General features: G+C 45.1%; 1 protein-coding gene across 2 annotated transcripts in view; it reads right to left on the bottom strand.

Moving 5' to 3' along the window:
- TOM1L2 (target of myb1 like 2 membrane trafficking protein) overlaps positions 1–26,639 on the bottom strand; it is a 53,415-nt gene that overhangs the window by 25,715 nt on the left and 1,061 nt on the right. The window contains exon 1 of one of the 2 annotated variants that reach the window (XM_073648486.1): positions 6,091–6,233. The exons of the other annotated variant lie outside the window; for it this stretch is intronic. The gene's annotated coding sequence lies outside the window, so the exon portion shown is untranslated. Of the gene's footprint in view, positions 1–6,090; positions 6,234–26,639 lie in introns of those variants that run through there. 2 annotated transcript variants of the gene reach the window in all.

Here is a 26,639-nt window from a genome sequence, read left to right as displayed (position 1 = left end):
CGCGAGGCTCGTTTATTTATCTTCTCCTGGGAAAGCTGGGTGACAACCAACATGGCGGCCGAGCTTTGTCACTGGGAGACCAGATAAAAGTAAGAGAGTGAAGCGCAGACAACTCTACTTGATCAGGAAGATTGAGGAAAGTCGGATGATGTCAGCAGCCATACTGATGGTCTCCTAGCGAATAAAAGCCCCGACAAGACTCATCTGTCTCCTGGAAAGCTGGGTGATCACCACACGTTGCATGTCCGTCCTACATGACACTATGCAGATTTGTAGGAAAGCTGAGCGATAAACATCACAAGAGATAGAATGGCGGCCATATTGCTCCTCACCCAGCTTTGCCGGAAACCGGCAGATTTATCCCATGGGTCTGAAGGAAAAGATACTTCTTGTCACCCAATCACAGAGCAGCTTTCACTTTACCACAGCAGTGTAGCAACCAATCGCAACGCAGTTTTCATTTTACCACACAGGCGTAACAACCAATCACAGAGCAGCTACCCATTGCAACCTATCACAGAGCAGTTTTCATTTTATAACAGCAGTGTAGTAACCAATTACAGAACAGCTTTCATTTTAAAATAACAGTGTAGCAACCAATTACTGAGTAGCTTTTATTTTACCACAGCAGCATAACCAATCACAGCGCAGTTTATATTTTACCACAGTAATCTAGTAACCAGAGTGCAGATTTCATTTTATAACAGCTAGTAAGAAATGAAAGTCAATCTTTGTTGCCCCTAGCAACCAATCACTGAGCAGCTTTCATTTAACCACAGAAGTAGCAACCAATCACTGAGCAGCTTTCATTTTACCACGGCAGTGTAGCAACCAATCACTGAGCAGGTTTCATTTTCCCACAGCAGTGTAGCAACCAATCACTGAGCAGCTTTCATTTTATCACAGCAATGTAGCAACCAATCACTGAGCAGCTTTCATTTTCCCACAGCAGTGTAGCAACCAATCACTGAGCAGCTTTCATTTTCCCACAGCAGTGTAGCAACCAATCACTGAGCAGCTTTCATTTTCCCACAGCAGTGTAGCAACCAATCACTGAGCAGGTTTCATTTTCCCACAGCAGTGTAGCAACCAATCACTGAGCAGCTTTCATTTTATCACAGCAGTGTAGCAACCAATCACTGAGCAGCTTTCATTTTCCCACAGCAGTGTAGCAACCAATCACTGAGCAGCTTTCATTTTCCCACATGAGTGTAGCAACCAATCACTGAGCAGCTTTCATTTTATCACAGCAGTGTAGCAACCAATCACTGAGCAGCTTTCATTTTCTCACAGCAATGTAGCAACCAATCATAAACCAGCTTTCATTTTACTACAGTAGAGTAGCAATCAATCACTGAGCAGCTTTCATTTTACCACAGCAGTGTAGCAACTAATCACTGAGCAGCTTTCATTTTACCACAGCAATGTAGCAACCAATCACTGAGCAGCTTTCATTTTAATACAGTAGTGTAGCAACCAATCACTGAGCAGCTTTCATTTTACCACAGCAGTGTAGCAACCAATCACTGAACAGCTTTAATTTTACCACAGCAGTGTAGCAACCAATCACTGAGCAGCTTTCATTTTGCCACAGCAATGTAGCAACCAATCATAAACCAGCTTTCATTTTACTACGGTAGTGTAGCAACCAATCACTGAGCAGCTCTCATTTTACCACAGAAGTGTGGCACCCAATCACTGAGCAGCTCTCATTTTACCACAGAAGTGTAGCAACCAATCACTGAGCAGCTTTCATTTTACCACAGAGGTGTAGCAACCAATCACTGAGCAGTTTTCATTTTACTACAATAGTGTAGCAACCAATCACAGAACAGCTTTCATTGGTTGACACATGGATGAGGTACAATCACAAAGCAGTATTCATTGTACAATAATAGTGTAGCAACCAATTACAGAGAAGCTTTTATTTTACCACAGTAGCATATCAGTTTATATTTTACCACAGCAGTGTAGCAACAAGAGTGCAGACTTCATTTTACAACAGCTTAGTAAGAAATGAAAGTCAATCTTTGTTGCCCCTAGCAACCAATCACTGAGCAGCTTTCATTTTACCACAGCAGTGTAGCAACCAATCACTGAGCAGCTTTCATTTTACCACAGCAATGTAGCAACCAATTACAGTACAGCTTTCATTTTGCCACAGTAGTATAGCAACCAATTACAGTACAGCTTTCATTTTTCCACAGCAGTGTACCAACCAATTATGGAACAGCTTTTACAGAGCAGTTTTAATTTTACCACATCCATGTAGCAACCAATCACACAACAGTTTTCATTTTAAAATAACAGTGTAGAAACCAATTACAGAGCAGCTTTCATTTCACCACCACAGCACTGTAGCAACCAATCACAGCGCAGTTTCTATTTTACCACAGCAGTGTAGCAACCAATTACAGAACAGCTTTCATTTTACCCACAGCAGTGTAGCAACAAATCACAGAGTAGTTTTCATTTTACCACATCAATGTACCAACCAATCACAGAGCAGTGGTCATTTTACCACAGCAGAATAACAACCAATCACAGCACAATTTACATTTTACCACAGCAGTGTAGCAACCAGTCACAGCGCAGCTTTCGTTTTACCACAGCAGTGTAAGAAATGTTATTTTCGTTTCTCCAAGCTACCAATCATTGAGCAGTTTTTATTTTACCCCAGCTTTTTTTAAAAAATGAAAAGCTGAGCTCTCATTGGTTGATAGATAGCCTATAGAAGCTGGATAGAGGGAGGGCAAAAAAAATGTGAGCAGACCCTTAAATAAAAAAAAAAGCCACAAAACACTCTCTGGTTCACTGTAATCCATTGCTCTCTGTTATCAGCCAGGCTTGCAGTGACTGTAGAGTTATTTAATGGGAAGAGTCCGAGATCATTTACACAATTTGCCAACAACGTTAAGGTGACTGTTATAATGCACCGGCACTATTATAAGATGTACTGTCCCTTTAAATAGTCAGGTCTGTCTAGAGACGCAGTGAGATGCGGGGCAGGTTGTGGCCAGAGATGAATGGCTCATCAGGGGGGCGCTGCAGAGCGGTGCGGGGCGCTGCAGAGCGGTGCGGGCTGCGGATGGGTACAATTTATATTCAGGATATTTCATGCGGAAAATCAGATGTGAAGAAATCAATCCATCACTGCCAGGAGAGGCTGCACCGCACAGCACCTGCCCTCCGTCCTGTAATCACTCAGGGGGTCACATACTTATAACATGGCACCATTGCAGCTCACATAGGGTTACGTCACACAGGTTTCCTTCCATCTCTATGGGACTGGTGACAAATCAGGAGTTTGAGAAACGTGAGGACTTTGCAGATTTTGAATCACATTTGCTACGAATTTCCCCAGTGAAAATCCAAAAGCAAAGCAAAAAGGGTGAAATCAATGACAAGATCACAACAAAATGTGCATGTAACACGGAAGTAAAGGGGAAATATGGGACAAAATGTACATGTAACACGGAAGTAAAGGGGATATATGAGACAAAATGTACATGTAACACGGAAGTAGAGGGGGGAAATATGAGAAAAAATCCCCATGTAACACGGAAGTAAAGGGGAAATATGAGACAAAATCCCGATGTAACACAGAAGTAGAGGGGGGAGATATGAGACAAAATCCCCATGTAACACGGAAGTAGAGGGGGGAGATATGAGACAAAATCCCCATGTAACACGGAAGTAGAGGGGGGAAATATGAGACAAAATCCCCATGTAACACGGAAGTAGAGGGGGGGAAATATGAGACAAAATCCCCATGTAACACAGAAGTAGAGGGGGGAAATATGAGACAAAATCCCCATGTAACACAGAAGTAGAGGGGGGAAATATGAGACAAAATCCCCATGTAACACAGAAGTAGAGGGGGGAGATATGAGACAAAATCCCCATGTAACACGGAAGTAGAGGGGGGAGATATGAGACAAAATCCCCATGTAACACGGAAGTAAAGGGGAAATATGAGACAAAATCCGCATGTAACACGTAAGTAGAGGGGGGAAATATGAGACAAAATCCGCATGTAACACAGAAGTAGAGGGGGGAAATATGAGACAAAATCCCCATGTAACACGTAAGTAGAGGGGGGAAATATGAGACAAAATCCGCATGTAACACAGAAGTAGAGGGGGGAAATATGAGACAAAATCCCCATGTAACACAGAAGTAGAGGGGGGAAATATGAGACAAAATCCGCATGTAACACGGAAGTAAAGGGGAAATATGAGACAAAATGTACATGTACCACGGAAGTAGAGGGGAAATATGAGACAAAATGTACATGTAACACGGAAGTAAAGGGGAAATATGAGACAAAATGTACATGTAACACGGAAGTAGAGGGGGGGAAATATGAGACAAAATCCCCATGTAACACAGAAGTAGAGGGGGGAAATATGAGACAAAATCCCCATGTAACACAGAAGTAGAGGGGGGAAATATGAGACAAAATGTACATGCAACACGGAAGTAAAGGGGAAATATGAGACAAAATGTACATGTAACACGGAAGTAGAGGGGGGAAATATGAGACAAAATCCCCATGTAACACAGAAGTAGAGGGGGGAAATATGAGACAAAATCCCCATGTAATACGGAAGTAGAGGGGGGAAATATGAGACAAAATGTACATGTAACACGGACGTAAAGGGGAAATATGAGACAAAATGTACATGTACCACGGAAGTAGAGGGGAAATATGAGACAAAATGTACGTGTAACACGGAAGTAAAGGGGAAATATGAGACAAAATGTACATGTAACACGGAAGTAGAGGGGGGAAATATGAGACAAAATCCCCATGTAACACAGAAGTAGAGGAGGGAAATATGAGACAAAATCCCCATGTAATACAGAAGTAGAGGGGGGAAATATGAGACAAAATGTACATGTAACACGGAAGTAAAGGGGAAATATGAGACAAAATGTACATGTAACACGGAAGTAAAGGGGAAATATGAGACAAAATGTACATGTAACACAGAAGTAGAGGGGGGAAATATGAGACAAAATGTACATGTAACACAGAAGTAGAGGGGGGAAATATGAGACAAAATCCCCATGTAACACGGAAGTAGAGGGGGGGAAATATGAGACAAAATCCCCATGTAACACGGAAGTAGAGGGGGGAAATATGAGACAAAATCCCCATGTAACACAGAAGTAGAGGGGGGAAATATGAGACAAAATCCCCATGTAACACGGAAGTAGAGGGGGGAGATATGAGACAAAATCCCCATGTAACACGGAAGTAGAGGGGGGAGATATGAGACAAAATCCCCATGTAACACAGAAGTAGAGGGGGAAAATATGAGACAAAATCCCCATGTAACACGGAAGTAGAGGGGGGAGATATGAGACAAAATCCCCATGTAACACGGAAGTAAAGGGGAAATATGAGACAAAATCCCCATGTAACACAGAAGTAGAGGGGGGAAATATGAGACAAAATCCCCATGTAACACAGAAGTAGAGGGGGGAAATATGAGACAAAATCCCCATGTAACACAGAAGCAGAGGGGGGAAATACGAGACAAAATCCCCATGTAACACAGAAGTAGAGGGGGGAAATATGAGACAAAATCCCCATGTAACACGGAAGTAGAGGGGGGAAATATGAGACAAAATCCCCATGTAACACAGAAGTAGAGGGGGGAAATATGAGACAAAATCCCCATGTAACACGGAAGTAGAGGGGGGGAAATATGAGACAAAATCCCCATGTAACACAGAAGTAGAGGGGGAAATATGAGACAAAATCCCCATGTAACACAGAAGTAGAGGGGGGAAATATGAGACAAAATCCCCATGTAACACAGAAGTAGAGGGGGAAAATATGAGACAAAATCCCCATGTAACACGGAACTAGAGGGGGGAAATATGAGACAAAATCCCCATGTAACACGGAAGTAGAGGGGGGAAATATGAGACAAAATCCCGATGTAACACAGAAGTAGAGGGGGGAAATATGAGACAAAATCCCCATGTAACACAGAAGTAGAGGGGGGAAATATGAGACAAAATCCCCATGTAACACGGAAGTAGAGGGGGGAAAGACGGATTTGGGTAAGAACTTACCTGTAAAATCCTTTTCAGCGAAGGAAGGAAGGGAGACACAGACATTACTAGTGGGTAGGCGGAGCCCACACAGGATAGAACACCTCAGATTACAAAAAAGTGTTGACCGGCCCCTCCAGCTTGGGCTCCTCCTACTCCAGCTCTCCAGTCCGTACACAAGCTAAGGAAGAGCAATTAACACCAGCGGAGCAACACAACCCCTTCTGAAAAACTTAGAAAAAAGCAAGAAGACAGGTTATGCATATAACAGAAAAAAACACACAGTCCCAGGTACTACTCACTGGACCTGACCACTGCGATGAGCTGGCAATGCTGGAACAGAGCCTTAGCGCGCCGACCCCAGCCCAGATAACCGCCATCAGAGAAGGGTCACGCCGCATCTGAAAACACAACAACACACTTCTGCCATGGGAGGGAGCTGTGTCTCCCTTCCTTCCTTCGCTGAAAAGGATTTTACAGGTAAGTTCTTACCAAAATCCATCTTTCAGCAGCAGAATGGAAGGAAGGGAGACACAGACATTACTAGTGGGACGTCCCAAAGCAGTCCAGAAATTAAGGGTGGGAAAAAACAACAAAGGCAGATTCCCAACAACTTAGATAAATGCGCAACCAGCGCTAAACACAAGTTAAGGAGATAACCTAAACTACAGCCGCCTGCAGGACCCTACGTCCTAAGGCCGCATCCGCGGAAGCACTGACGTCCACCTTATAAAACTTTGTAAAAGTGTGGACGGAGCGCCAGGTAGCCGCCCGGCAGAGTTGAGCTGCCGAGGCCCCTTGATGAAAAGCCCACGATGAACCCACAGCTCTCGTGGAGTGAGCTCGAATCTTAATTGGGCAAGGCTCGCCCTTAAATCGGTAAGCTTCTAAAATGGCCGACCGAATCCATCGAGCTATAGTGTCCTTGGAAGCTCGTTGACCACGACGACGACCTGCTGGAATCACAAAAAGTGAGTCCGACTTCCGAAAACCTTGAGTAATAGACAAATAGAACTTTAACGCCCGCACCAAATCCAAAGTGTGCAAGGCCCGTTCCTTCGCATTCCTCGGCTCTGGACAGAGCGAGGGCAACACAATATCCTGGTTAACATGAAATTGTGACACCACCTTAGGTAGAAAGTCGCCCCGTGTGCGAAGCACTACACGATCCGGGTGAAACTCCAGAAAAGGAGGCGAGCAAGAAAGAGCCGCCAACTCAGAAACCCTTCTCAAAGAGGTGACCGCCACCAGGAAGGCAACCTTCCAGGAAAGCAATGAAAGGCTAACAGAGTCCATAGGCTCAAAAGGCCCATGTTGAAGAGCCTCCAAGACAAGATTGAGCCGCCAAGGAGTCACAAGTGCCTTCCGCGGCGGAAATTGACGGATTACCCCGCGAAAAAAGGAACGTACGTCCCTACGCGAGGCGATAGCCTTCCGAAACAGCAAGGATAGAGCGGAAACCTGACCCTTCAGGGTGCTAACTGCCAAACCCTTGTCCAGCCCATACTGCAAAAAGGCCAACAAATTGGGAATGGAAAAATTCCTCGGGTTCCTTGAAGAACCGGAACACCACGAGAAGAAGGCTTCCCAAGTCTTGTGATAAATCCTAGTGGTAGCAGGATCTCTGGCCGCTCGCAGAGTGGCAATGACTTCGGCTGAAAATCCTTGACGGGTCAAGATTTCGGTCTCAAGAGCCACGCCGTCAAACGCAGAGACTTCAGGTCCGGATGACGAATGGGCCCCTGGGTTAACAGGTCCGGGCGAAGTGGAAGTGGAAGCGGAGGCACTGCCAGAAGCGACACCAGCGTTGAGAACCACGTCCTCCTTGGCCAATCTGGGGCCACCAACATAGCCGAGACTCTCTCAAGTTTGATCCGACGTAACACCAGAGGAAGTAAGGATATCGGTGGAAAAACATAGATCAGCTCGAATTGGTCCCACGGAGCCACTAGAGCATCCACCGCCACAGCCTCCGGGTCCTTGTACCTGGACATGAACGTCGGTAACCTGGCGTTGAACCTGGATGCCATCAAATCCACTTGGGGAGTTCCCCAACGGGAGCACAGTAGTGCAAAAACTTCCGGATGAAGACTCCATTCTCCGGGATCCACCTTCTCGCGACTGAGGAAGTCCGCCGTGATATTCTGGACTCCTGGGATGTGAATCGCAGAGATGGCTGGAACCCTGGCTTCGGCCCATACCATGATCCGAGAGACCTCCATCATGAGCCTGGAGCTCCTCGTCCCACCTTGATGGTTGATATACGCGGCCGCCGTCGCGTTGTCTGTCTGCACTCGGACTGGCAGACCGCTTAAAGGGACCGTCCAGTGTTGGAGGCAAAGGAAAATCGCCCTCAACTCCAGGAGGTTGATCTGCAGGACAGACTCTTCTGACGACCATACTCCCTGAACCCAGAGATCGTTCCAGACCCCCCCCCAGCCCGTCAGACTGGCATCGGTGGTTATGACCGACCACCGCGGAGGGAGGAAGGACTTCCCCTGGGATAACGCTTCTGGATGTAACCACCATCCTAGAGACTCTCGCACCCTGTGGGAGATGATGACACTGCGATCCAGCGAAGCCTGCGATCGATCCCAACGGGTCAGAATGAGCATTTGGAGACCCCTGGAATGAAATTGAGCAAACGGGACCGCTTCCATTGACGCCACCATCAAACCCAGAAGGCGCATACATCTTCGAAGGGACATTGCTGTCGAAGACTTCATAACCTGTACATGTGGACGAAGACTTGCTTGCTTGTCCGGAGGCAAGGACACCACTGCCCGTACCGTGTCGAAGTGCATCCCCAAAAACAGGATTGACTGCGACGGTTCCAGAGATGACTTCTTCCAATTGACTAGCCATCCGAAGTCCTCCAGGAGCTGAAGGGATAGATTGTGAGCCCTCACCGCCTCCTCCTCTGTGGACGCCACAATCAAAAGGTCGTTTAGGTAGGGAAGAATTGTCACCCCCTGCCTTCGAAGGATCGCCATGAGAGGCGCCAGATATTTTGTAAAAACTCTGGGCGCTGATGCCAACCTGAATGGCAGGGCCACAAACTGGTAATGGTCCTGACCTATGGCAAAACGTAGGAAGCGCTGGTGAGCCCTTCCGATGGGAATATGCAAATAAGCGTCGCGAATGTCGATTGACACTAAAAAATTGTTCTGCGACAGAGCCGCCACAACTGAGCGAAGCGACTCCATGCGGAATTTCCGGGTCCGGACATGCAGATTCAATTTTTTGAGATCCAGAATGGGGCGAAATTTGTCCTCCTTTTTGGGGACCACAAAGAGGTTGGAGTAAAACCCCCTTCCCCAATCCTCCGGCGGAACCGGCACCACCACACCATTCTGCAGAAGGGAATCGACCTCCCGCCGTAGAGCGGTAGCTAGCTCGGGCTCTGACGGAATGCGAGATTGACAAAATCTGTCCGGGGGTCGAGAAAGAAACTCTATGAAATAGCCTGCCGACACAACCCGCGTCACCCAGGCGTCTGAAACGTGGGACGCCCAAGTCGACTCGAACTGGAGCAGGCGACCCCCGACTCGAGGACCTCCGAGTGAAACCCTGGCGTCAGTCCGCCTTAGCGGGCTTTTTGTCAGCTTCCCGTTTGTCTTGACGGAAGTTCTGTTTCCAGGGAGTGCGGGATTTCTGAGAGATCTTTTTTCCCGAAAATGAGGGACGACCCGATCCCCAAGAGGGCTGACCGAACCGTCCCCTGGGCCGAAAGGGCCGCCGACTACTACCGGCACTAGACTTGCCAGACGCAGAAGCCACAGCTCTACGCTGCGGTAAAGCCGTTTCTTTTGCCTTGGCCTTCGCAATCAGTTCCGTGAGGTCAGACCCAAACAGCTGACCACCCTTGTAAGCTAAACACAGCAAACCTTGCTTGGAAATCGCGTCTCCGGTCCACTGCTTAAGCCACAGTGCTCTTCTGACTGTGACAGCCGAGGATTGCGCCCTGGACAGCAGTGACGTAGTATCCAGAACTGCATCTCTGCCATATCGCGCTGCCTCTTCCAACAACTTGAAAAGCCCTTCTACCTCGGATAGCGGGGATCCATCTTGCCACGCCGTCCGTAGGCGGTCCAACCACCTCAGGGAAGCTTCACCAGCACACATAGCTCCTAAAGCTGCTCTGAATCCATGACCCGCGGCCTCGTAGATGGATTTAGCCGCCATCTAAGTTTTTCTGTCCAGCGGATCCTGCAGACTCGCCTTCCCTTTAACAGGAAGTAATGAAGATTTGCTAAGCTGGGATAAAGGGACATCCACTTCAGGAGAAGGAATCCAATTAGCAATCGACTCCGTAGAACACGGATACAGTGCCTCAAAAAACAGTGTCCCCTGAAAACGCTTATCTGGACACAGGCGTTCCTTCTCCACCGCCGCATCAAGTTCATCCAGAGATGGTAACGTTGACCGCGACCTATGCGACTCCTGAAAAAGCCGGGCCGACTTACCAGGGCGTCTAGCTACCTCCTCCGGTAACTGAAACGCCTCCCTCATAGCTCCAATAAAAGCATCCACACGGCCCAAAAGAGAGGCAGAGCCCCTGCCGATCCTCTTTATCCGAATCGGACATCTCCCCAGCAGAGCTTGAAGGGGAACCCTCCATATCAGAGATCTCCGAGTCGCTGCGCGGGGAGGACAGTACCGGCCTGTGGCGCTTCCTGCCATGAGAAGACAGTTGGGATCTAGCTGACACCCAATGACCTAGAAGGTCAGACAGGCTATCAATAGAACGAGTGAGAGCCTCCATTTTAACATCACGGAGTCCCCCGACCTGCGCTGCACTTGACGCCGTCGAGGACTCCTGCGAGTCAGATACGTGAGACTGATCCTGTAGCGGACCTGGGAGACGGACCGCGCCTCCTGGACCCTGATCTGACATGCCCTCACACAGTATATAGCAGGCTTAAGCCTGTCAGTAACTAGGACAGTGTGGCTTCTAAAAGGAAAGAAACAAACGCTGAAGGGTTAAGGCTCTTACAGGGAGAGCTACCCCAGCTGTCCCCCAATTAAGGGTTAACCGCCTACCAGGGGGTTAATGCAGCAGACTCCCCACAACCTCTGCTAAATGAAAGAGGTGTGCGAGTCCCAGACAAAAAAACCTCTATATGAGGTAGCAGCTGCAGGGCAGCGCAGTCTGCCACCTAATTGTGCCGCAGAAAGGTGCCCTGCGCTGTGGGGGTGAGGAGGTTAAGCTTCTGCCCTGACAGGCAGAAGCAACTCACCCAGCTGGCCGCGGTGCAGCGTTCCTTCGGTTCTGACGGGAGGAGAAGAGAGTGAGGAGCCGGAGGAGGCCGTCAGAAATGGCCGCCGCGCAGTGAAGAGAGAAGCCGGAAGGGGAGGGACAGGAGAAAGCGCGCGCTCAGAGCGGTACCTGCCCGCGAAAAGACCGGGAAGGCGCGAAGCCACGCCCCCCGCCGGCATTCAAAAAGGCGCGCGACTCCTCCGCTCTCCGCTCCTGCCCCGCTTCACATGTCCTGCAGGGATCCACCTGCGGACGAAAAACACACAGTCACCAACGGTACATGTAACAGCGGCCGCCGCAGCAGCCGCTGAAGCACTCAAACACATTTACAAATGCTGAGTACTCACCCAGCTGAGCGCCACAGGGACCCCCAGGGATTTGTGGCGCTGTGGCCCTTAGCTTCCCCCCAGGACGGAGCGCGCAGGGACCCCAATGGCGCGGTTTGCGTCTCCTCCGGGAAGCGTCCCTCATCCCCCGGGGCCGGCAGGGTTCTGCAGGGACCACCATAAAGGGTATGCAGATCCGCCAGGGGAGGGGTGGGGGTCCAGCAGCGCTGAGACCCCTGAGACCTCTAGACCACGGGGGGTCCAAGTCTCTGTCCGATAAAAATAAAAAAAAAATTCTGAGGAGCTGCTCCAGCAGCGACTATCCTCTGCGACCTCAAATTTTAGACTGGAGAGCTGGAGTAGGAGGAGCCCAAGCTGGAGGGGCCGGTCAACACTTTTTTGTAATCTGAGGTGTTCTATCCTGTGTGGGCTCGCCTACCCACTAGTAATGTCTGTGTCTCCCTTCCTTCCATTCTGCTGCTGAAATATGAGACCAAATGTACATGTAACATGTAAGTAGAGGGGGGAAATATGAGACAAAATCCCCATGTAACACAGAAGTAGAGGGGGGAGATATGAGACAAAATCCCCATGTAACACGGAAGTAGAGGGGGAAATATGAGACAAAATCCCCATGTAACATGGAAGTAGAGGGGGGAGATATGAGACAAAATCCCCATGTAACACGGAAGTAGAGGGGGAAATATGAGACAAAATCCCCATGTAACATGGAAGTAGAGGGGGGAGATATGAGACAAAATCCCCATGTAACACGGAAGTAGAGGGGGGAGATATGAGACAAAATCCCCATGTAACACGGAAGTAGAGGGGGAAATATGAGACAAAATCCCCATGTAACATGGAAGTAGAGGGGGGAGATATGAGACAAAATCCCCATGTAACACGGAAGTAGAGGGGGGAGATATGAGACAAAATCCCCATGTAATACAGAAGTAGAGGGGGGAAATATGAGACAAAATCCCCATGTAACACGTAAGTAGAGGGGGGAAATATGAGACAAAATCCCCATGTAACACAGAAGTAGAGGGGGGAGATATGAGACAAAATCCCCATGTAACACGGAAGTAGAGGGGGGAAATATGAGACAAAATCCCCATGTAACACAGAAGTAGAGGGGGGAGATATGAGACAAAATCCCCATGTAACACGGAAGTAGAGGGGGGAAATATGAGACAAAATCCCCATGTAACACGGAAGTAGAGGGGGGAGATATGAGACAAAATCCCCATGTAACACGGAAGTAGAGGGGGGAGATATGAGACAAAATCCCCATGTAATACAGAAGTAGAGGGGGGAAATATGAGACAAAATCCCCATGTAACACGTAAGTAGAGGGGGGAAATATGAGACAAAATCCCCATGTAACACAGAAGTAGAGGGGGGAAATATGAGACAAAATCCCCATGTAACACGGAAGTAGAGGGGGGAAATATGAGACAAAATCCCCATGTAACACAGAAGTAGAGGGGGGAAATATGAGACAAAATCCCAATGTAACACGGAAGTAAAGGGGAAATGTGAGACAAAATCCACATGTAACACAGAAGTAAAGGGGGGAAATATGAGACAAAATCCCCATGTAACACGGAAGTAAAGGGGGGAAATATGAGACAAAATGTACATGTAACCCGGAAGTAAAGGGGAAATATGAGACAAAATCCACATGTAACACGGAAGTAAAGGGGGAAAATATGAGACAAAACCCGCATGTAACACGGAAGGGGAAATATGAGACAAAATGTGCATGTAACACGGAAGTAAAGGGGGAATATGAGACAAAATCTGCATGTAACACGGAAGTAAAGGGGGAATAGGAGACAAAATGTGCATGAAACACAGAACTAAAGGGGGAAATATGAAACAAAATCCGCATGTAACACGGAAGTAAAGGGGAAATATGAGACAAAATCCGCATGTAACACGGAATTAAAGGTTAAGCATGAGACAAAATCCGCATGTAACACGGAAGTAAAGGTTAAGCATGAGACAAAATCCGCATGTAACACGGAAGTAAAGGTTAAGCATGAGACAAAATCCGCATGTAACACGGAAGTAAAGGTGAAATATGAGACAAAATCCACATGTAACAAGGAAGTAAATGGGGAAATATGAGGCAAAATCCACATGTAACACAGAACTAAAGGGGGAAAATATGAGACAAAATCCGCATGTAACACGGAAGGAGAAATATGAGACAAAATGTGCATGTAACACGGAAGTAAAGGGGGAATATGAGACAAAATCCACATTTAACACGGAAGGGGAAATAAAAGACAAAATCTGCATGTAACACGGAAGTAAAGGGGGGAAATATGAGACAAAATCCGCATGTAACACGGAAGTAAAGGGGAGAAATATGAGACAAAATCCGCATGTAACACGGAAGTAAAGGGGGAATATGAGACAAAATGTGCATGTAACAGGGAAGTAAAGGGGAAATATGAGACAAAATCCGCATGTAACATGGAAGTAAAGGGGGAATATGAGACAAAATGCACATGTAACATGGAAGTAAAGGGGAAATATGAGACAAAATGCACATGTAACACGGAAGTAAAGGGGAAATATGAAAAAATCCACATGTAACAAGGAAGTAAAGGGGGAAATATGAGACAAAATCCGCATGTAACACAGAAGTAAGGTGAAATATGAGAAAATCTGCATGTAACACGAAAGCAAAGGGGTAAATATGAGACAAAATCCGCATGTAACATGGAAGTAAAGGGGAAATATGAGACAAAATATGCATGTAAAACAGAAGTAAAGGGGAAATATAAGACAAAATCCACATGTAACACGGAAGTAAAGGGGGGGAATATGAGACAAAATCCGCATGTAACACGGAAGTAAAGGGGAAATATGAGACAAAATCCCCATGTAACACGGAAGTAAAGGGGAAATATGAGAAAATCCGCATGTAACACGGAAGTAAAGGGGAAATATGAGACAAAATCCACATGTAACACGGAAGTAAAGGGGGGGAAATATGAGACAAAATCCGCATGTAACACGGAAGTAAAGGGGGGAAATAGACAAAATCCGCATGTAACACGAAAGTAAAGGGGGGAAATTGAGACAAAATCCGTATATAACACGGAAGTAAAGGGGAAATATGAGACAAAATCCCCATGTAACACGGAAGTAAAGGGGAAATATGAGACAAAATCCACATGTAACACGGAAGTAAAGGGGAAATATGAGACAAAATATGCATGTAAAACAGAAGTAAAGGGGAAATATAAGACAAAATCCACATGTAACACGGAAGTAAAGGGGGGGAAATATGAGACAAAATCCGCATGTAACACGGAAGTAAAGGGGAAATATGAGACAAAATCCCCATGTAACACGGAAGTAAAGGGGAAATATGAGAAAATCCGCATGTAACACGGAAGTAAAGGGGAAATATGAGACAAAATCCACATGTAACACGGAAGTAAAGGGGGGGAAATATGAGACAAAATCCGCATGTAACACGGAAGTAAAGGGGGGAAATAGACAAAATCCGCATGTAACACGGAAGTAAAGGGGGGAAATATGAGACAAAATCCGCATGTAACACGGAAGTAAAGGGGAAATATGAGACAAAATCCACATGTAACAAGGAAGTAAAGGGGAAATATGAGACAAAATCCGCATGTAACACGGAAGTAAAGGTTAAGCATGAGACAAAATCCGCATGTAACACGGAAGTAAAGGTTAAGCATGAGACAAAATCCGCATGTAACACGGAAGTAAAGGTTAAGCATGAGACAAAATCCACATGTAACAAGGAAGTAAATGGGGAAATATGAGACAAAATCCACATGTAACACAGAACTAAAGGGGGAAAATATGAGACAAAATCCGCATGTAACACAGAACTAAAGGGGGAAAATATGAGACAAAATCCGCATGTAACACGGAAGGAGAAATATGAGACAAAATGTGCATGTAACACGGAAGTAAAGGGGAATATGAGACAAAATCCACATTTAACACGGAAGGGGAAATAAAAGACAAAATCTGCATGTAACACGGAAGTAAAAGGGGGGAAATATGAGACAAAATCCGCATGTAACACGGAAGTAAAGGGGAGAAATATGAGACAAAATCCGCATGTAACACGGAAGTAAAGGGGGAATATGAGACAAAATGTGCATGTAACAGGGAAGTAAAGGGGAAATATGAGACAAAATCCGCATGTAACACGGAAGTAAAGGGGGAATATGAGACAAAATGCACATGTAACATGGAAGTAAAGGGGAAATATGAGACAAAATGCACATGTAACACGGAAGTAAAGGGGAAATATGAAAAAATCCACATGTAACAAGGAAGTAAAGGGGGAAATATGAGACAAAATCCGCATGTAACACAGAAGTAAGGTGAAATATGAGAAAATCTGCATGTAACACGAAAGCAAAGGGGTAAATATGAGACAAAATCCGCATGTAACATGGAAGTAAAGGGGAAATATGAGACAAAATATGCATGTAAAACAGAAGTAAAGGGGAAATATAAGACAAAATCCACATGTAACACGGAAGTAAAGGGGGGGAAATATGAGACAAAATCCGCATGTAACACGGAAGTAAAGGGGAAATATGAGACAAAATCCCCATGTAACACGGAAGTAAAGGGGAAATATGAGAAAATCCGCATGTAACACGGAAGTAAAGGGGAAATATGAGACAAAATCCACATGTAACACGGAAGTAAAGGGGGGGAAATATGAGACAAAATCCGCATGTAACACGGAAGTAAAGGGGGGAAATAGACAAAATCCGCATGTAACACGGAAGTAAAGGGGGGAAATTGAGACAAAATCCGTATATAACACGGAAGTAAAGGGGAAATATGAGACAAAATCCCCATGTAACACGGAAGTAAAGGGGAAATATGAGACAAAATCCACATGTAACAAGGAAGTAAATGGGGAAATCTGCGAAAAAAATCTAATGACATACAGAGAAGGAAATCTGAGGAAAAAAGTCTACATGTCACACAAACATAAGGCCACATTCAGTATTTTACATCAGTATTTGTAAGTTAAAACCAGGGGAGGAACAATCAGAGGAAAAACATAACGGAAACACGTCACCACTTCTGTATTCTTCACCCACTCCTGGTTTTGGCTTACAGATACTGATGTAAAATACTGACTAAATACTGAATGTGTGAACGCGGCCTAATGGAGGGGATGCAACCAGTCAATGGAGTTTTTAAAAGGGAAAACCACCTTAAAATCATCTGTGTATTACCCTCAGGACCACCAGAGGTAAACCAAAGACAAATGAGAAAAAAATTCAGGGAGTTGTGTCATTTAGGTGGAGTTACCCTTTAAGCAAATTACATTCTGCTATGGCACAGGGCCGCACCTCTACACCCCGCCCGGGTGCGGGTAAATGAAAGCCTCCTGACATCTCAAGATTATTATTATTCATGTGGCCCCACAGCCGCAATCACTCGACCATTTGTTTTTGCTGACTAATGTCTTGCATAAAAAAATAATAATACTTTGGAGAACTGTCCAACCTTAGTCAAATTCACAGGGTAAAATCACAGCTGTCAGTGACTGAATCTATAATGTAACAGATAGTGGTATATAGAGGAGTATAGTGAGTATACGGGATGTATACAGAGGTATATATAAAGGAGTAGAGTGAGTATATGGGGTGTATACAAAGGTATATAGAGGAGTATAGTGAGTATATGGGGTGTATAGAGCAGTATATAGAGGAGTATAGTGAGCATATGGGGTGTACAGAGCGGTGTATATAAAAGAGTATAGTAATTATATGGGGTGTACAGTGGATACGGAAAGTATTCAGACCCCTTTAAAATTTTCACTATGTTTCATTGCAGCCACTTGGTAAATTCTAAAAAGTTATTTTTTTTCTCATTACAGTACACTCTGCACCCCATCTTAACGGAAAAAAAAAACAGAAATGTAGAAATTTTTGCAAATTTATTAAAAAGAAAAACTGAAATATCACATGGTCATAAGTATTCAGACCCTTTGCTCAGTATTGAGTAGAAGCACCCTTTTGAGCTAGTACAGCCATGAGTCTTCTTGGGAAAGAGGCAACAAGTTTTTCACACCTGGATTTGGGGATCCTCTGCCATTCTTCTTAGAAGATCCTATCCAGTTCCGTCAGGTTGGATGGTGAACGTTGGTGGACAGCCATTTTCAGGTCTCTCCAGAGATGCTCAATTGGCTTTAGGTCAGGGCTCTGGCTGGGCCAGTCAAGAATAGTCACAGAGTTGTTCTGAAGAAACTCCTTTGTTATTTTAGTGTGTGCTTAGGGTCATTGTCTTGTTGGAAGGTGAACCTTCGGCCAAGTCTGAGGTCCAGAGCACTCTGGAAGAGGTTTTCATCAAGGATATCTCTGTACTTGGCCGCATTCATGTTTCCTTCAATTGCAACCAGTCGTCCTGTCCCTGCAGCTGAAAAACACCCCCATAGCATGATGCTGCCACCACCATGTTTCACTGTTGGGATTGTATTGGGCAGGTGATGAGCAGTGCCTGGTTTTCCCCACACATACCGCTTAGAATTATCACCAAAAAGTTCAATCTTTGTCTCATCAGACCAGAGAATCTTATTTATCATAGTCTGGGAGTCCTTCATGTGTTTTTGAGCAAACTCTATGTGGGCTTTCATATGTCTTGCACTGAGGAGAGGCTTCCGTCGGGCCACTCTGCCATAGAGGCCCGACTGGTGGAAGGCTGCAGTGATAGTTCACTTTGTGGAACTTTCTCCCATCTCCCTACTGCATCTCTGGAGCTCAGCGACAGTGATCTTGGGGTGGTTCTTTACCTCTCTCACCAAAGCTCTTTTCCAACGATTGCTCAGTTTGGCTGGACGGCCAGGTCTAGGAAGACTTCTGGTGGTCCCAAACTTCTTCCATTTAAGGATTATGGCGGCCACTGTGCTCTTAGCAACATTGAGTAATGCAGAAATTCTTTTGTAACATTGGCCAGATCTGTGCCTTGCCACAATTCTGTCTCTGAGCTCCTTGGGCAGTTCCTTTGAGCTCATGATTCTCATTTGGTCTGACATGCACTGTGAGCTGTGAGGTCTTATATAGACAGGTGTGTGCCTTTCCAAATCAAGTCCTATCAGTTTAATTAAACACAGCTGGACTCCAATGAAGGAGTAGAACCATCTCAAGGAGGTTCACAACGAAATGGACAGCATGTGACTTAAATATGAGTGTCTGAGCAAAGGGTCTGAATACTTGTGACCATGTGATATTTCAGTTTTACTTTTTTAATACCTTTGCAAAAATTTCTACATTTCTGTTTTTTTTCAGTCAAGATGGGGTGCAGAGTGCACTTTAACCCCTTTAAAGGCCATGATGTATTAATACGGGTCTGTGCCCTGGGCTTTAAGAGCCTGACCCGTATTAATACGTCATGGCGATCGCGCGCACACACAGGCTGTGCGGGCGTGATCGCCGCCGGGTGTCAGCTGATAGTACCGGGTGTCAGCTGTGACAATGTGCAGGGAGCGGTCCCGCACCGCTCCCAGCACATTAACCCCCGCAATGCTGCGATCGAAGTCGATCGCAGCATTGCGGTGGCTAAGGGGAGGTGATCGGGATACTCACCTCCTCTTCCCGCCTCCAGCGCTGTCCGTAACGACCTGACCTATAAAATTGTCCCACTAGTTAACCTCTTCAGTGAACACGGTAAAAAAAAAAAAAAAAAAAAAGAAGCAAAAAACAAATGCTTTATCATCATACCGCCAAACAAAAAATGGAATAACACGCGATCAAAAAGACGAATATAAATAAAAATGGTACCGCTGAAAACGTCATCTTGTCCCGCAAAAAACAAGCCGCCATACAGCTCCATCATCCGAAAAATCTAAAAGTTATAGCTCTCAGAATAAAGCGATGCAAAAAAAACAATTTTTTCTATAAAATAGCTTTTATTGTGTAAAAGCGCCAAAACACAGAAAAACGATATAAATGTGGTACCGCTGTAAACGCACTGACCCGAAGAATAAAGCTACGTTATCAATTTTACCACACGCGGAGCAGCATAAAAAAATGTAAAAAAAACAATTCCTGAATTGTTGGTTTTTGTTTATTCCGCCTTCCAAAAATCGGAATAGAAAGCGATCAAAAAATGTCACGTGCCTGAAAATGTCACCAATAAAAACGTCAACTCATCCCGCAAAAAACAAGCCGTCACATGACTCTGTCGGCCAAAATATGGAAAAATTATAGCTCTCAAAATATGGCGATGCAAAAACTAGATTTTACAAAAAAATGATATGATTTTGGTATCTCTGTAGTCGCACTGACCCGAAGAATAAAGTCGTCTAATCACTTATACCGCACTAGGAACAGCGTAAAAAATAAACGCTAGGGCTGGGGTTGGTTTTCTTTTTTTCAAAAGTAAAAAAAAAAAAAAAAGATGACGATATGGCGACTAGTGTTGAGCGCAAGTGCTCGTTATTTGAGTTTGCGTCGGGTGCTTGGGTATGCATTGAGTATCGTAGGTGCTCGAGTGACATGCTCGAGTCACCGCCCCATATGCTTCGCGGCCAAAAAAACCTCGCGGGGATTGCCTGCCATGCACGAGCAATCCCCACATGTTTTTTTGGGTGTCTAATAACCGTGAAACATGCGGGCGGCGACTCGAGCATGTCACTCGAGCACCCGTGATACATGGTGCATACCCGTGTACCTGATGCAAACTCAAGTAGCGAGCACTTGCGCTCAAGACTAATGACAACTTATTCAATATGATGACCTAATGTTATCAAATTCTGTGTCATACCTCTGGGTTCAAAATGTTCACAATACCCCTTGATAAAATCCTTGAGGGGTGTAGCTTCCAAAATGGGGTCACTTGTGGGGGGTTTCCACTATTTAGGCACATCAGGGGCTCTCCAAACGCGACATGGCATCCGCTCTCGATTCCAGACGATTTTGCGTTCAAAAAGCCACACAGTGCTCCTTCCCTTCAGAACTCTGCCGTGCGCCCAAACAGTGTATTTTCCCCACATATGGGGTATTGGCGTACTCAGGAGAAATTGCACAAAAGTTTTTGGGGTCCATTTTCTCCTCTTACCCTTGTGAAAATAAAAAAATTGGGGCTAAAACATCATTTTTGTGAAAAAAGTTTGATTTTTTTATTTTCACGGCTCCATGTTATAAACTTCTGTAAAGGACTTGGGGGTTCAAGGTGCTCACCACACATCTAGATAAGTTCCCTGAGGGGTCTAGGTTCCAAAATGGTGTCACTTGTGGGGGGTTTCCACTTGTTAGGCACATCAGGAGCTCCCCAAATGCAACATGGCATCCGCTAATTATTCAAGCAAATTTTACAATCAAAAAGTCAAATGGCGCTCCTTCCCTTCCAAACCCTGCCGTGCGCCCAAACAGTGGTTTTCCCCCACATATGGGGTATCTGCTTACTCAGGAGAAATTGCACAACAAACTGCAAGGTGCAATTTCTCCTGTTACCCTTATGAAAATGCAAAATTGGGGGCTGAAAAACATTTTTGTGGGAAAAATGTGAAAATTTTATTTTTACGGCTCAATGTTATAAACTTCTGTGAAGCACATATGGGGTTATCTGCATGCCAAGGGGAAATTGCACAACAAATTTTGGGGTCCATTTTTCCTGTTACCCCTGCGAAAATAAAAAAAAAGTGGGTCTAAAGTAACATTTTTGTGAAAAAAGTTAAATGTTAATTTTTTTCTTCCACATTCCAAAAGCACCTGAAGGGTTAATAAAGTTCTTGAATGTGGTTTTGAGCACCTTGAGGGGTGCAGTTTTTAGAATGGTGTCACTTTTGGGTATTTTCTGTCATAAAGACCCCTCAAAGTGACTTCAAATATGATGTGGTCCCTAAAAAAATGGTTTTGTAAATTTTGTTGGAAAAATGAGAAATCGCTGGTCAACTTTTAACCCTTTCAGCTCCCCAATAAAAAACAATTTTGGTTCCAAAATTGTGCTGATGTAAAGTAGACATGTGGGAAATGTTATTTATTAACTATTTTGTGTGACATATCTCTCTGATTTAAGGGCATGAAAATTCAAAGTTTGAAAGTTTCAAAATTTTCACCAAATTTCCGTTTTTTTCACAAATAAACGCAAGTGATATCGAAGAAATTTTACCACAATCATGAAGTACAATATGTTACGAAAAAACAGTCTCAGAATCAGGGGGATCCGTTGAAGCGTTCCAGAGTAATTACCTCATAAAGTGACAGTGGTCAAAATTGTAAAAATTGGCCCGGTCATTAACGTGCAAACCACCTTGGGTTGTAAAGGGGTTCATGAAAAAAAAAGAACTTTTTAGAATTTACCAAATGGCTGCAATGAAACAAAGAGTGAAAAATTTAAAGGGGTCTGAATACTTTCCGTACCCACTGTATATAGGGGTAAATAGAGGAGTACAGTGAGCATATGGGGTGTATAGAGGTGTATATAAAGGAGTATATTGAGTATAAGGGGTGTATACAGCAGTATATAAACAAGTATAGTGAGCATCTGGGATGTATATGGCGGTATATAGAGTATATGGGGTTAATACAGCGGTATATAGAGGAGTATAGTGAGTATAAGGGGTGTATACAGCGGTATATAGAGGAGTATAGTGAGTATATGGGGTGTATATAGAGGGAGTATAGTGAGTATATGGGGTGTATACGGTGGTATATAGAGGAGTATATGGGGTGTATACGGTGGTATATAGAGGTGTATATGGGGTGTATACGACGATGTATATACACAGTGGTGTGAAAAAGTATTCACCTCTTTCCACTTAAATGTTTCCGATCCCAAAACAAATGTAAATATTAGACAAAGATAAGACAAGACAATTAACCACAAAATGCAGTTTTTAAATGAAGGTATTTAATATTAAGGGTAAAAGAAATCCAAACCTACAGGGCCCTGTGTGAAAAAGTGATTGCCCCCTTAACCTAATAACTTGTTGGGCCGCCCTTAGCAGCAACAACTGCAATCAAGTGTTTGCTATAACTGGCAATGAGTCTTTACAACGCTCTGGAGGAATGTTGACCCACTCATCTTTGCAGAATTGTTGTAATTCAGCCACACTGAAGTGTTTCCAAGGATGAACCGCCGTTTTAAAGATCCAGCCACAGCATCTCAATCGAATTAAGGTAAGGACTTTGACTAGGCCACTCCAAAGTCTTAATTTTGTTTTTCTTAAGCCATTTGGAGGTGGACTTGCTGGTGTGTTTTGGACCATTGTCCTGCTGCATAATTCAATTGCGCTTCAGTTTGAGGTCACGAACAGATGGCCGGACATTCTCCTTCAGGATTTTTTGGTATCCAGTAGAATTAATGGTTCCATTTACCACAGCAAGTCTTCCAGGTCCTGAAGCATCAAAACAGCCCCAGACCATCACACTACCACCACCATATTTTACTATTGGTATGATGTTCCTTTTCTGAAATGCTGTGTTACTTCCACACCAGATGTAATGGGACATACACCTTCCAAAAAGTTCAACTTTTATCTGGTCAGTCCACAGAGTATTCTCCCAAAAGTCTTGGCGATCATCAAGATGTTTTCTGGCAGAATTAAGACGAGCCTTTATGTTCTTTATGCTCAGCAGTGGTTTTCGTCTTGGAACTCTGCCATGCTGCAATTTTTGCCCAGTCTCTTTCCTATGGTGGAGTCATGAACACTGACCTTAATTGAGGCAAGTGAGGCCTCCAGTTCTTTGGATGTTGTTGTGGAGTCTTTTGTGACATTTTGGATGAGTCGTCACTGTGCTCTTGGGGTAATTTTGGTCGGCTGGCCACTCATGGGAAGGTTCACCACTGTTCCATGTTTTCGCCATTTGTGGATAATGGCTCTCACTGTGATTCGCTGGAGTCCCAAAGCTTTAGAAATGGCTTTATAACCTTTTCCAGACTGATAGATCTCAATTTTGTTTCTCATTTGTTCCTGAATTTCTTTGGATCACAGCATGTCGTCTAGTTTTTGAGGATCTTTTGGTCTACTTCACTTTGTCAGGCAGGTCCTATGTAAGTGATTTCTTGATTGAGAACAGGTGTGGCAGTAATCAGGCCTGTTTGTGGCTAGGGAAATAGAACTCAGCTTCCCAAAGATGTGATAGACCACAGTTAATTTATGCTATAGGGGAGGGGGACCAATTTCACACAGGGCCATGTATGTTTGGATTTCTTTTTCCATTAATAAAAAAGACTTCTCTTCAACCAATCACTAACCTCTGGTACCTTCCCTTCTGCCTTCAAACATGCCACAATCACGCCCATCCTCAAAAAGCCATCCCTCAACCCAACCACTTTTTCCAGCTAAAGCCCCATATCACTGCTCCCATTTGCCTCCAAACTCGTTGAGCAACATGTTCAAGCTGAACTTTCCTCTCACTTCTCAACTAACTCCCTCTTTGACAACCAACAATCTGGCTTATACCCCCCATCATTCCACCAAAACTGCCCTGACCAAAATTACTAATGACTTACTTACAGCCAAAGCTAACAGACAATTCTCTGTACTCCTTCTTCTTGACCTGTCCTCTGCCTTTGACACAGTTGACCACTGCCTCCTACTACAGATCCTCTCTTCCTTTGGTGTCAAAGACCATGCCCTATCCTCGATCTCCTCGTACCTTTCCAACCACACATTTAGCGTCTCCCACTCCCACACTACCTCCGCACCCCGCCCCCTCTCTATTGGAAGCCCTCAAGGCTCTGTGCTAGGACCCCTACTCTTCTCAATCTATACCCTTGGCCTGAGACAGCTCATAAAATCCCATGGCTTCCAGTACCATCTGTACGCTGATGACACCCAGACCTACCTCTCTGGCCCAGATGTCACCTCTCTGCTGTCCAGAATCCCAGCATGTCTATCAGCCATATCCTCATTCTTCTCTCGCTTCCTCAAGCTCAATGTGGACAAATCTGAACTCATCATCTTTCCTCGATCTCTCGTATCTTCCTCACCTGATCTTTCTATCACAATAAATGACATCACACTTTCCCCTGTACAGACAATCCACTGCCTCGGAGAAACCCTTGACTCTGCTCTGTCCTTCAAACCCCACATCCAAGCTCTCGCCACCTCCTGTCGCCTCAAGCTCAAAGATATTTCCAGAATCCGTCCTTTCCTCAACCCTCAATCTACTAAACTGCTTGTGCATGCCCTCATCATCTCCCGCTTCGACTACTGCAACACCCTCCTCTGTGGCCTACCTGCTAACACTCTCGCACCCGTCCAATCCATCCTTAACTCTGCTGCATGACTAGTTCATCTCTCACCTCGCTACTCCTCCGCAAATCCCTTCACTGGCTCCCATTCCCCCAGCGTATCCAGTTCAAACTACTAACACTGACCTACAAAGCCATCCATAACCTCTCTCCTCCGTACATCTCTGACCTAATCTCCCGATACATTCCCTTACGTAACCTCCGGTCCTCCCAAGGCCGCCTTCTCTCCTCCACACTTATTCTTTCCTCACCCAATCGCCTCCAAGATTTCTCCCGAATATCCCCCATCCTAGGGAAATCTGTGCCGCAACACGTCCGATTATCCGCCACACTCAAATCCTCCAGACGAATCTTCAAGATAGCTACAGCCTGCAATGACCCCGCAGCCTCCTCACCACCACCAGAGCTGCTGCAACCCCCCAACCTACTGTCTCCTTCCCCATCATCCTGTAGAAAGTAAGCCCGCAAGGGCAGGGTCCTCTTCCCCCTGTACCAGTCTATCACTGTTAGTTCATCTACAGTAAGTGATGTCTGTATCTGGTAAGTAATCCCTTCTCATGCACAGCACCATGGAATCAATGGCGCTATATAAATTAGAATATAATATATATATATATATATATATATTATATACACAGTACAGACCAAAAGTTTGGACACACTTCATTTAAAGATTTTTCTGTATTTTCATGAAAATTGTACATTCAAGCTGAAGGCATCAAAACTATGAATTAACACATGAGGAATTATAGACTTAACAAAAAAATGTGAAACAACTGAAAATATGTCTTATATTCTAGGTTCTTCAAAGTAGCCACCTTTTGCTTTGATGACTGCTTTGTACACTCTTGGCATTCTCTTGATGAGCTTCAAGAGGTAGTCACCGGAAATGGTCTTCCATCAATCTTGAAGGAGTTCCCAGAGATGCTTAGCACTTGTTGACCCTTTTGCCTTCACTCTGGGGTCCAGCTCACCCCAAACCATCTCGATTGGGTTCAGGTCTGGTGACTGTGGAGGCCAGGTCATCTGGCGTAGCCCCCCATCACTCTCCTTCTTGGTCAAACAGCCCTTACACAGCCTGGAGGTGTGTTTGGGGTCATAGTCCTGTTGAAAAATAAATGATGGTCCAACTAAACGCATACCGGATGGAATAGCATGCCGCTGCAAGATGCTGTGGTAGCCATGCTGGTTCAGTATGCCTTCAATTTTGAATAAATCCCCAACAGTGTCACCAGCAAAGCACCCCCACACCATCACACCACCTCCTCCTCCATGCTTCACGGTGGGAACCAGGCATGTAGAGTCCATCCGTTCACCTTTTCTGAGTCGCACAAAGACACGGTGGTTGGAACCAAAGATCTCAAATTTGGACTCATCAGACCAAAGCACAGATTTCCACGGGTCTAATGTCCATTCCTTGTGTTCTTTAGCCCAAACAAGTCTCTTCTGCTTGTTGCCTGTCCTTAGCAGTGGTTTCCTAGCAGCTATTTTACCATGAAGGCCTGCTGCACAAAGTCTCCTCTTAACAGTTGTTGTAGAGATGTGTCTGCTGCTAGAACTCTGTGTGGCATTGACCTGGTCTCTAATCTGAGCTGCTGTTAACCTGCGATTTCTGAGACTGGTGACTCGGATAAACTTATCCTCAGAAGCAGAGGTGACTCTTGGTCTTCCTTTCCTGGGGCGGTCCTCATATGAGACAGTTTCTTTGTAGCGCTTGATGGTTTTTGCAACTGCACTTGGAGACACATTCA

This window comes from Phyllobates terribilis, unplaced genomic scaffold, assembly GCF_046119375.1.
Source record: "Phyllobates terribilis strain yellow unplaced genomic scaffold, ASM4611937v1 Scaffold_9__5_contigs__length_417890890, whole genome shotgun sequence".
Taxonomy (NCBI): domain Eukaryota; kingdom Metazoa; phylum Chordata; class Amphibia; order Anura; family Dendrobatidae; genus Phyllobates; species Phyllobates terribilis.
Note: the sequence above shows the minus strand (reverse complement) of the source record. Positions and strands in the feature narration are given on the sequence as shown.